The sequence below is a fragment of the Euprymna scolopes genome, chromosome 6, assembly GCF_053919585.1.
Source record: "Euprymna scolopes isolate OS-2025 chromosome 6, ASM5391958v1, whole genome shotgun sequence".
Taxonomy (NCBI): domain Eukaryota; kingdom Metazoa; phylum Mollusca; class Cephalopoda; order Sepiida; family Sepiolidae; genus Euprymna; species Euprymna scolopes.
Window position 1 is genome coordinate 50,177,852 of NC_136487.1, and position 12,572 is coordinate 50,190,423.

Sequence of the window (12,572 nt, forward strand, 5' to 3'; positions counted from 1 at the left end):
ACTCTACCAAACTCCTCCGACAATTTTGGGTCTAAACACTTGAAATTTTAGATATAGATTCCTTGGACATGGAGCTAACTTAATAACTGGATTTGAGCCAAAAACAATAAATTTTGCGGGAGTGGATGTCCCTTATTAAAGCAGACAATACATCGATTTGATTGAAAAATGGCCGAAATCGATAACAAAAGTATGGAGACATGTCACTGTATCCGATCTAAAAGGTCTATTGCGGCAAATCTTTCTTAAAACTTTAAATAATCTGATTTTAATAAAAATTTCAATCATATATGTGCAACACTAATTAAAAAAATGTTTCGTAAAATTAGTTTTCTGCGATTATATTAGAGTCTAAACTAGGTTGGCAACAAAAAATAAATAAATATTGTGTTGAAAGCATTTTTTTTACTAGGGAGTATTGCTTATTGACACCCAGAGGTCACTCGAGGGTAAGTGTCAGACATCACAGGGATGATCAGTGAGGCTGGATATTGGTTACGATTTGATTATTTAAGACGACGGTTTAGCAAGAATTTGTTTACATTGGGTGTTCAAATGACCATGCTATAGCTAGTTAGAAAGCAGTTGGGTGTTCAAATGACCATGTTATAGCCAGTTGGAAAGCAGTCTCGGGGCATTGTGTTCTGGAGACGGGCACTCCTAGGAAAGAAACTTTCTTCAGAGAAGTTTCGTTTAGTTTAAGGCAATGATAGTTGGTATATACGGCATAATCACGTTGACACACCGGTTCCCGTCAGATCACCGAAGTTAAGCAACGTTGAGCCTGGTCATTACTAAAATGGGTGACCAATTTTGGGAAGTGCAGGCGCTGTATGTAGGAAGATGTCGACACCTCCCTGCAAAAAGTTGCAAAAACTTAACGTCGTCATCTCCCCTAACGGGGATATACATGCGACTGGGGACCGCTTGTGAATTTCATACTCCATGAAACTTCCTCCTTCGGATGAAGCCGGTTAAACCCTAAATAGGGTTGGTGCTGACTGCGCTGCGCGTGCGCACTGATAGTGGGTAAGCAAAACGTATTTTTCATTGAATCCCAAACAACGTCGTATCTTTCTGCTCGTAAAATATACATACTTAAACATTTAATACAGTCACATGAGATAAGCATCGTCTTTTAATACGCTTGTTTAAGTTTAAATTATTTATTATTAATGTAATATTTAATTGGTATAGATATTTTCGTTTTGCAAAAAATATCAAGAAACAATAACCCGACGAGATCATATCAGTTTCATTTTTTTAGTTTAAACTAGGATTTATGAAATAATTTGTTAAATCCTTTAATAAAGTTGTGATTGCTTTTAAATCATGTGCTTTTCATGTTCCCTGAAGTTATTAACGAACGTTAGGGCATGTAACATAGCGGGGGTCGTGTTTCACTGGAAAGTGCGAGTGACACGTTAAAGGTTAGTAGTCACCCTGGCGGAAGTCGATCAAACCACGTGATTTTCAGTGAAGGTTTTTTGGTTTCTTGTGGCTGATGAGATTCAAGTAGAAAAAGTTTTGTATGTGAGTTGTCCATAAATGGAAACAGCGCGCAAAATGTGATCGGGTGTAGCGAGACGGGCTATCTGACTATCTTTCTATCTATCTTTCTTTCTCCCTCCTTCTCCCTCTCTCTCTCTCTCTCTCTCTCTCTCTCTCTTACACACACACACACACAAACACATACAAACACAGACACTCGTATACAAGTTGTCTTACTGGGGGGGTTTTCTGTTACTAACTTTCTAATGAAATCTTTTTATGTATATATATATATAATATATATATATATATATATATGTTTTTTTACATGGAGTTCACCACTTATCAAGGCCCAATGGCCACTCGGGGATAAGGGTTAATTTGTGTACAGTAATCAATGGGATAGTGTAGCAATAGTATTGGAGAATTGTTATAAGGTGTCATTACTTAGGGGAGCGGTTCATCAGGAATTTGTTTGTGTTGGACTTGAAGACATCCAGGTTGAAGTCGGGAGGGAAACAGGCAAGCGGAACAGTTCTAAGAAAGAAGCTTCGTTCATGGAATCTCCGTTTTGATTTAGGCACAGATAAGGAGTGGGGAAAATTATTGACGGTGGTTTCAGCTAGTCGGGTGTTTTTTGAAAAAGATTGGCGTGTGTGTGTGTGTGTGTGTGTGTGTGTGTGTGTGTGTGTGTGTGTGTGTGTGTGTGTGTGTGTCGTCCAAGAGATTGCATCCAATCATGTTAAAACCTGGGTTCAAGACGATGCAAGAGATGTATACGCTCGTACGCCCGTCGGTAATTTAAAACGAAACACGTATATACTGATAGTATTCATACAAAAGAGATATACTACTCAGGGTATAACCTTAAATGCATTTGGTTTGCATGCCCCAATTTGAAAGCTTGGGGAGCATCTTGTCACTTTTTAGTGACCACTATTCCTATGTCCACTCCGACCTGAATTAGTCTAAGCTATTTGGGACCATAATTAGTCGTTTACGGACTATTTATTTTCAAAATATACCCCTACAAAAAAAAATGAATCTACAAACCAACAGTATAACAAATATATTTACCATTTCCAAACAAAACCACGCAGACATTGTTGCCATACATTAAATTTCAACAATAAAAAATATAAAGAATTTCAAATTTCTCTCGGCTCAATATTTTTAAGCAAACATATTTTCTGGAGTTATGAAAATTTGACAAGAATGCGTCAGCAGTTATGTTCAATCATGCGTAGAGATACGAATAAGTTTCACAGATTGCATTATTTGCATGATACGAAAATTGTGCAAGTATGACATTTTTTAATCCTAACGGTCAGGTCACTAAAATACTTCAGCGTAAATTTCATCGTCTCTATTCGAGGCACGCCTCGAAAGTATATATTTCACGTAGTTGATACTATGGTATTAAATAATCAGTTTTCAAAATTCATATTATATACGCTATATCTAGTCACCCGCGCTATGTACTCTATAAGATATGGTTTATGCTTATATATATATATATATATATATATATATATATATATATATATATATATATATATATGCTAGCAGTTCAACTCAGCTTTGCTCGGGCCCTTGTACTGTTCATAACTTTATGTACGTGTGTATATATATATATATATATATATATATATATATATATATATATATTAAAAAGTCTGATTCATGTTCAGCTAACCTACATCTAAAATTTCAAGTGTTTAGACCCAAAATTGGAGGAAGAGTTTGGTAGGGTCTGCAAAGGTCAACTCTTTCAACTTTGACCAATTGGCAGCCAAATTCTCGTCCAAAACTGATTAAAAAGCTTACTGTATATCTGAATACCCTTTATATACAATTTCAAATGTTTAGACCGAAAATTTGCTAAATAGTTTGCTAGAGACCATAAAGGTCAAATCGTTTGAACTTTGACCCCTTGGCAGCCAAATTTTCGGCCAAAATGCGATTAAAAATTTGCCTTATGTCTGAATACACTTTATGTAACATTTCAAATGTTCAGACCAAAAATTGGCTGAAAGGTCAATGTTTTTAACTTTGATCCTAATTTTGACCCCTTAGCATTTACTTTTTGGGGCTCAAATAAAATTAAAATGTCTCATCCATGTCCAAGTAACCTACATCTAAAATTTCATGTGTTTAGACTAAAAATTTGTGAAGGAGTTTGGTAGTTTTCAAAGGTCAAATCGTTGAACTTTGACCTCTTGGCAGCCAAATTTCTGTCCGAAAACAGATTAAAAAGATTTTTCTTAATCTCAATACCCCTTATGTCAAATCTTGAGTCTGTAAACTGAGAATTGAGAGAGTAATCTAGTAAGGAAATGTACACAGACAGACAGATAAACACCGAGACAATTTCACTTATATATACATTTTAGTCCAAGCTTCTTTAGATTATATATATATATATATATATATATATATATATATATATATATATATATATATATATATATATAGTCTAAAAAAGTTTGGAGTAAAAAAAATGTCACTGTAAGTCTTGGAGTAAAAAAAGTGTAAAAATAAAAAATGCAGTTTAAATCTCAAAAAAAAAAATTATCCTATCGCAGATGTAATAGGTGCATGCGCAGACTTCTAAAAAGTCTACAATTACAAAACAGAATGCAACTATATAAGGATAAAAAAAGAAAAACACAAAACCTTAATTGTAATTGTTAAATAAAAAACGGTGGTCATCAACTGTCTACCATGTAGCTGTTTCGGAGATTTAAAATACATGGAAAATACCACTTCCCCAATGACAAAATATTGATACTATACAGTTACTATTTATACTAATATATATATATATATATATATATATATATATATATATATATATACCTATTTACTATGCCTCCCCACGGGTCAGAGTTAGACACCAGGGTCGTTTTTTAACGTGGAGAAAAAGTACAAAAATAAAAATTGTCTCAGTCGTGAAGGATTTCTCTTCCACCGAAAGAGAACAAGAAAATGAAGTGCAGCATCTGAAGAACAGATGGTGTTTATTTGCTCCCCCACCGAGCAAATTAGGCACAAGGCCGGTTTTTAATGTGAGGAGTGAAGGGAGGGGGAAGGGAAAAAAGGGGACCAGCTCCCGAGAGGTGGGAATGGGAGCTGGTTAATGGTCAGGCATGTGGGGTTGCCCCCACATCTGGTCTTTGCTAGTCATAGCTAGTCATAGCTAGTCATAGCTTGCAGCATCTGCCGGAACAGATACTACACTTTGATCTTGACCAAAAGGCCAAGAGGTGGGATAGAGAGAGAGATAGATAGATATAGATATATAAATGAAATATTAATAATATATATATAAGTAAATTTAATAATAATAATAATATTAATAATGATAATATCAAAGATCCATTCTGCGATATGTTAATTAGTACATAGCATATATACAGCAAAATTCCACCCCTTCACAGGTGAGATCTCTAGATGTAAAAGAGCCTTCTACTCCAGTAGTTTCTTCACCAGAACCGCTAGACTTTGGAATTCCCTTCCGGGTTCCTGTTTCTCCAACTGTACTGACATGCAGGAGTTCAAGTGTAACGTGAACCGACATCTTGCTGCCCAACTCCCCACATAGTACCCGTGTAGTTCATGTCCCTGATAGTAGCCCCCTACATCAAAGTGACAATGTGCCTTGTTTGGGGTGAAAATGTAATAAAAAAATATTTTTAAATTAGTATATAAATTCCTGAAAACTTAAGTATTTTTGGTGCCAGACAGGCAAATAGATAAGAGGATGGAAACCTAGCCATACAATGTAAATGTTAAAACATGTAGAAAGTTAGGGAATACCGGGTTTCAGTGTACAAAAGTTGCATGGGCTACTATTGTTTATATTATGGACCCAGCTGTCACAACAGGGCCACAAGAATAAGAGGTGACTTAAACGTATGAAACATTCGAGCAATAGATATTGACAGTAAGTTTAGTAAATTGCTATAAATAAACATGAGATGTGATGCCAGTTCCACTTCCTCTCGACGAATGTTTCAGAATTGCTGCAACAAGTAATTACATCGTTCTTTTAAAAAACTGCAATGCGAAACTAAGAACTATGGAATCCCAGATTTGCCATTTTGGCAATCTTATTTCTCTGTTTTATATTCGTTTGATGGAAGACACACTAATGTGCAATCTGTCATCGTGCTCAGCAGAAAGAAGGAACAAAAAATTCAGATTTTGAAGGATAATGAAATGAAAGACATAATTTGATAAAGATGTTAAGAAAAAAATTGCTGAAAATCGTTCTCTTTTTTTGTCTTTTTGTTTTTTTTGTTTTTTGGCTACATCTGATGCTAAGTGTGATGGCAGACAGTATGGAATTAAGTCGGGAGAAGATTTTTAATTTGAATTAAAGAAAGAAATGAAAAGGTGATAAGAAAGAGGGGAATAAAACAGATTTGGAAGAAGGTAAAAAAAAGGGGATGGATATATGTAATGAATGAAAAAGAGAGAATAGAAATAGGATCAAGGAAAGAGTTGAGGGAAGGGATATTCTCTGGAACAAGTTAGATACGTGATTAATAAAAAGAAGAACAGGCATTACGGCAGGAAAAAAAAGTGAAGAAGAATTAATGAAATCAAAGATTTCAAATGCATAAAATATGAATGAAATGTGAGAAACGTATATCAGCATGTTCAAAAGAATGAGAAAACCAAAAATTAGAAAGAAGAAAAAAATGAAATATGGCAGGAATAAAGACGGTAGGAGAAAACAGCGAAAAAGAAAAAAGGCGAAAAATTAAAGGAAGAAATATAAGGAAAACCCGGAAAAAAAAAAGATCAGAAAAAGCAGAAAGAAAAAAAAGGGAAGAAAAGGAAGAGAAGGAAGAAATAATGTGAAAAGAAAAGAACTGAGGAAAGAAGGATAAAAAGAAAATAAGTAATGAAAGGAATGAGTCAACAAAGATGAAGTAAAAAGAACAACAAACTAAAAAGAAAGTAGAAAGAAAAGGCGATAAATACGGAAAGAGTAACAGAAAAAGAAAAAAAGAAAAAAACAAAATTGAACAGAGAGAAAAAGAAAAATAGAACAAAGAAATTAATCGATGAAAAGTAATAGAAAGAGAGAAAATGAAAGAATGGAAACAAAACATATAACAAGAATAAACTAAATTGAGTAAATAAACAGAAAAAACAACTGACAGAAAAAGTAATAACAAAAAAGAACAAAACAAAAGCGGAGACTGAAAAAAATACGAAAGAAGAAGAAAATAAAGAATGAGAAAATAAGAAAGAAAAGAAAAATGAATATAAATAAAAAGGAAGGATAAAAAATGTGACAAGGAAAAAAGTAAGAAAATATGGAGGAAACAAAAAGGAAAAGAAAAAAGACAAAGAAATGAGGTGGAAATAAAAGAAAAAATAGAATAAGAATGAAAATAAACGAGAAAGGAAAAGAAAATCAAACGAAAGAGAAGGGGGAAAATAATAACAACAAAAACAAAACAAAAACGAAACCAGCTAAGAAAAAAAAAAAGAAAGAAGACAGAAGCTAGAAAAAAAGGACAAACAAAAAATATGAAAAAGATTAGGAAAAAAATTTTTAAATTGAATTAAAGAAAACAGGGAAAGGGTAGATATTAAGAACACACGTAACAAAGAAAAAAGAGCAAACTAAGATAAGAACAAAGAAATAGTAAAAAAGAAAGAAGAAAGAAAGAAACGAAGAAAAAAATAAAACAACGACAGGATGTAATGATATATAAAGAAACAGATGAAACTATGACAGGTAAGAGATGATTAAAAAAAAAACAAGAAACAAAACTAAAGACAGAACAGAAAAAGCGACTAAAGAAAAAAAAGAAAACAAATAAGTAATAAAACAAAATATTTAGAAAGAAAGAAAAATGTAAATATTACAGAAAACAAATAACGATTAAGTCATTGCTATTTCATCCTATCCCCATCACTAACTCTAAATCCCCATTCGTCATCCATCTTAAAAACGCAATGGACAAAATGGTGAAACATCAAACGAAAAGAAGAATTTCAAGTAAGTCTCGCTTTAATAAATAAAAAAAAGTACTAATCCAACTCGGAAAAAAAAACCGTGTGAACAAATATTTTGTTCCACCCAAAATAAATATGTAATATAAATAGGAATAAAAATGGCGAAGTGAAATAAATGGAAGAATGAAAGCCTTTATCTTGTTGGAATTTGCACTTCTCTTTCTAATTAACGTACCTCTTCCCAGAATCGTCACCCGTTCATTTCCTGTCCTCGATTTAATCTTCTTTTAACGTCTGTCCTACGTGCTATCATGGAAACGCTAGAATTTTTAGCCCATTAAAAACAGCAAAAAGTATTGCCCGTTGACTTAGGTGGTTTATGCCAAATTGACGGTTGAATATAGTTAAATTTGTGATTTTTTTATTATTATATATATTTTTTTTTCTTTCTTTCTTTTTTTTTGGTTTGGTTTGGTTTGGTTTAGTTTTTTTTTACGGCTTATATACCTATTTCGAGTTATTTAATGCCGAATCCAGTTATTTTGGAAATAATTTTCATGTTTTGTAGAAGGGTTTGTATCTTCAATCGCTAGTTGGTAGCGTTTGGTTTAGTTGTTTTATAATGAACTTCCTCGTTTTTGTTCCCGTCCCTGCAGAACATGAACGAGTTTTGCAATGAGAGAAAGAAAACGGGTACAGTAATAAAGTTTGATACATTTTAAGTTAGGAAACCAGTCAGGAAGTGGGGGGAGGATAAAAAATAGAAAGGAGAAATGTGAAGAAGGAAAAGGGAGAAAGGCTGTTGTTTTCGTTCTTGATTTTACAGAACATAATTAAGTTTTGCAAAAGGAAATAGAAAAAGGTATCAGTGTTAGATGCATTTCATCTCACGAAGCCAATATCTTCAGACAGCCTGATCTGGTAGCACCAGATTGATTTTGGGGGGAGGGGGCATTTTATACTAATCCCTTGTACGCTCTATTAATACCTGACCGTACGTTGAACATATATCATGATATTTAGTTTGCGGCATCTTATCATAGCAAACGTCCATACAGAACTAAAGCTGGACCGGCACAGTAATTTCTGAGAAAAACTTGAATGGACAGACAGACAGACAGACAGAAAAATATACAGGATACCACCTCTCCTACATTTAATGCTATGTCGTGACGTAGGTGACGATGAGAGTTATTGTATATTTTCGCTTCTTAAGGCCAGGGTTAACTTAAGGTTGTTGTTTTTTTAATGTGGGAGGGATGCATCTAATGGAAGAGGAACTCCGAACTCGGACAAAACTTTTCTCCTTTACTAGACAAGGACAAACATGATGAAGTTTAGCATCAGAACAAGTACTACACTTTGCTCCTAACCAACGAATTATTTTAGGAAATCGTGTAATAGAAAAACACAATATCTCCTTTGAAATATGGTACATGGTAAGACAGTCTACCCATTTCTGGAATAAATATAATTACTCAGAGAAAATAGAGTTACATCATCAAAACGTCGTGGCAATCATGGTCCCAGAATCACGACGTATACTTGTGTAAAATACTTTTGTTAATACAATTTTTGTAAATTATACAACTGTGTGTTGCCTTGATTATTACTGACATGCACTATCACAACGAGCAATTAATAATATACGATTAGTTAAATGAAATTCATTATTTTACTAAAAACTTAAGACAAATCATTGACTTTTTTATTGTTATTCACCCCAAACAAGGCTTATTGCCACTTGTACAGTAAGGGGCTACTATTTAAAACCATATTTGCAAGGACTCTATGTGGGGTGTTGAGAAGCGAGACATCTGTTCACATTAAATTTAAATTTCTGCATGCTAGTATAGTCCGGGGAGCAGGAGACCAGGAGAGAATTCCAAAATATGAGAGAAGAAACTATTCGAGTAGAAAGCGTTCTAGATTCTAGGGATCTCTACAGTAAATGCGTGGGATTTTTCTGCTTGTCGGGTTAGTCGGGAGTATTTATGTAGAGGGGGCACAAGTGTTACGAGTTCGTCAGAGCACATTCCATTAGCATACTTGTAAAACAAGCACAGGGATACAACATTGCTGGCGAAGTGAATAAAGGCGTTGAGTCTCTACGGTTACATGTGAACATTGTCTGAATCCTACCCAAAACTGACCAACAACAAAAATAGGATATAGTAGCTACAAGACACAGCATTCCTATCCCGTTGCAGTAAACCACCTGAAGGAGGCAAGCGAGTGCGTTGGCCGAAACGTGGTGAAATAACAACTATGAAGATGAGGAAAACAGTCTGAAAAAAATGAATACATAACATATATCTCTAATATACTGAAGTTAAGCAACGTTGAACCTGGCCAGTGTAAAAATGGGTGACTATTTGATAAGAACAAAGTGCTGTATTTGCTCTGAAGTCTAGTGTGAAGTGTGAATTGCCAGTTTATTCTAATACAAGACACGCTACATGAAATAATGCGCTTCATTTCACACGATTTCTGGCGATTAAAAGATATTTGAAACTTTTGGACTTCATTTTTCATGTCCTCTATAAGTTAAGTATTGAGAGAGATAATTCTTAATTTTGTTCAAATCCAGAGTGTCATTTTTTGGAAGCTGGAGTTTATTCACAATAAAAAATCTACCTCGTGGCTAACTCTGCCTTCGTGAGAAGCCAAGTAAATAAAAACAACAATGCTATCGATTATATTACTATTTCATTGATTTGTTGTCGATTCGATTGACTTTTTTCTATCTTTTCTTCTCTTTATCATTTTCTCTCCTTCGTTCTTATCACCCTCCCCCACTTCTTTTGTTATTCTTCTTCCTCTCCTCTTTCGTCATCTTTTAGTTCCACCTGCGTTCCAGATTCGCCCGTCCTTATTAGCCTCGTTTTCAATCTTCTTTTAATGACCCACATATGGTCGCCATGATGCGTGACGGACTTCATCGCTTATTATTTTTTCTCATTCCAACAATGTTGACAGCATTCCTCTCTGCCCGTCATCTGCATGCTTGCACCAAGGCAGACAAACCCGAATATCAAAGAATCGAGAGAAAGTGTGTTGCATGCCGAGAGAATGAAAGGGGCGGGACAACATTGCTTGTGTTCACATGCGGAGAAAAAGTCCAACCATGGAAAGGGGGGGGGAGACTATCAACACTTGGAAAAGAAAGATAGGCAAAGGAAAAGCATAGAAGAAAAAAAGAACATAAAACAAATAAACTCAAATATAAGAAATAATTCTAAACTAAAATTATTCTCATATCTATGAAAAAAAGAAGTCAATCTAGCTGATATATTGCTATTTGATTCGGGTTAGCCTATGTTTTCGTTAATTTTTCTCGCTATGTTATTGGTATGAAATATACTTTGTTTCGGATCGGGTTTGGTGGAATTATTTAGATTATTTAGACTACTATTTTCATCTTGAGTATTATTTTCACAACTTTTGGGTCCATATAACCTTGGTCTTCTTCAAGTTTTCTTGTCGAAATTGGGAATCTTTTTGTCGAACTCGGGAATCTGCAGGGAATTTCAAACATAACCCTTTTTTAATCAACGAGGGTAGCATGCTCTCGTTCCGTCAGCCATATTAGTATCGTCTACAATGAGGATCCTAAGAATACAATCGTGAATTACTTAAGACTTTGACCCGGTGAGAAACGAGAGCATGTTAACTCCGTGCAAATTCCCGAGTTAGACAGAAAGATAAAAAAATTCGACAACCTTCACCCTAAGAAGGTCGCAGGTTACATGGGTCAAAACTTTATAAAAATAACACCGATGTGAGAACAATAGTCTGATAATCCAAATATAATAAATTATCCTCATGTCAAAAACAATTTTGTTCTTCTACTTATAATATTTCGGTCGTGTAGAAATACTGTTAAAATGAATACATTTTTTCCTTACTGAACTAAACAGAACTTTTCTCAAATTATGTTTTCATACCTCAGCTATCTGATAAGAACTTATATTTCAAATAAATACACATATCATTTATTTGTTACTCTAATATATCGTAACGTACATTGAGTAGCACGGTTCAAATGATAATTATACTATTGCTACAACTATCATTAATTAAACCACTTCTACTACTATTACTGGGTACGGGCAAAATGAATGCCGATGCTAAAAATGTATAAACATTTTGACCCCTCCCTTTACTTAAATATTCACCAAAAAAACAGGAAATTAACCAATTTTAATAAAATTCTCAGTATGTATCAAATAATGATCACGGAATATAATGAACTAACTATTTTTATTTAAATCTGAGTGAAAATATATTATTTTGTTTAAGCAAAAAATACATTTACTAAAGTTATGGTTTTCAGTAGTAAATAAAAAAAACGCAAGAATTTATTTTTGCTTTTTTATGTAAATAAAGCATTGTAATTTTTAACAATAAAAATAAAATAAAATAATTGTACAGGAACATTACGAAAAAAGCCCCCAAAAGTCCGTAATAATTCGATATGATGCGAAGAAAAATGAATTTCTCGAACTACCGATATTACCATTGAATTAAGCATTGTTTATTTAATATTTTCACACAAAAAATTATAATAGCAAAACTATTTCTACTTTTTTTTTAAATTACAGATTTCGCATAATTTTTATATGCAAGATTTTAATAATTTCCTATCTCGTAAGAATGTGAAACTTTCGGCGTAACATAATTTTCATATAATCTCGAACAATAATTTTTAAAAATTAATTTAAAACAGAAACATAAAAAATAATTAAATTAAAAAATGATAAAAATTGTACAAACGTTCAGAATAGGAATGTATGGATGAACGTCTGGGAAAAAATATTTCTACTTTTTTTTTAATTACAGATTTCGCATAATTTTTATATGCAAAATTTTAATAATTGCTCGCAAGAATGTGAAACTTTCGGCGTAACATAATTTTTATATAATCTCGAACAATAATTTAAAAAAATTAATTTAAAAACAGGATCATAAAAAAATTAAATTAAAAAATGATAAAAATTGATACAAACGTTCAGAATAAGAATATATGGATGCACGTCTGGGGAAAAAAAAGAAATCTGACATCCCTACCTCCTTTTACTATCATGACTTCATTTTGAAAC

General features: G+C 33.4%; 1 protein-coding gene and 1 pseudogene across 1 annotated transcript in view; one reads left to right on the forward strand and one right to left on the reverse strand.

Moving 5' to 3' along the window:
* Positions 1-12,572, reverse strand: part of LOC145277644 (neuropilin and tolloid-like protein 2) — a 752,093-nt gene that overhangs the window by 395,064 nt on the left and 344,457 nt on the right. The gene's annotated exons all lie outside the window — the stretch shown is intronic.
* On the forward strand, positions 719-838 carry LOC145278605 (5S ribosomal RNA; annotated as a pseudogene).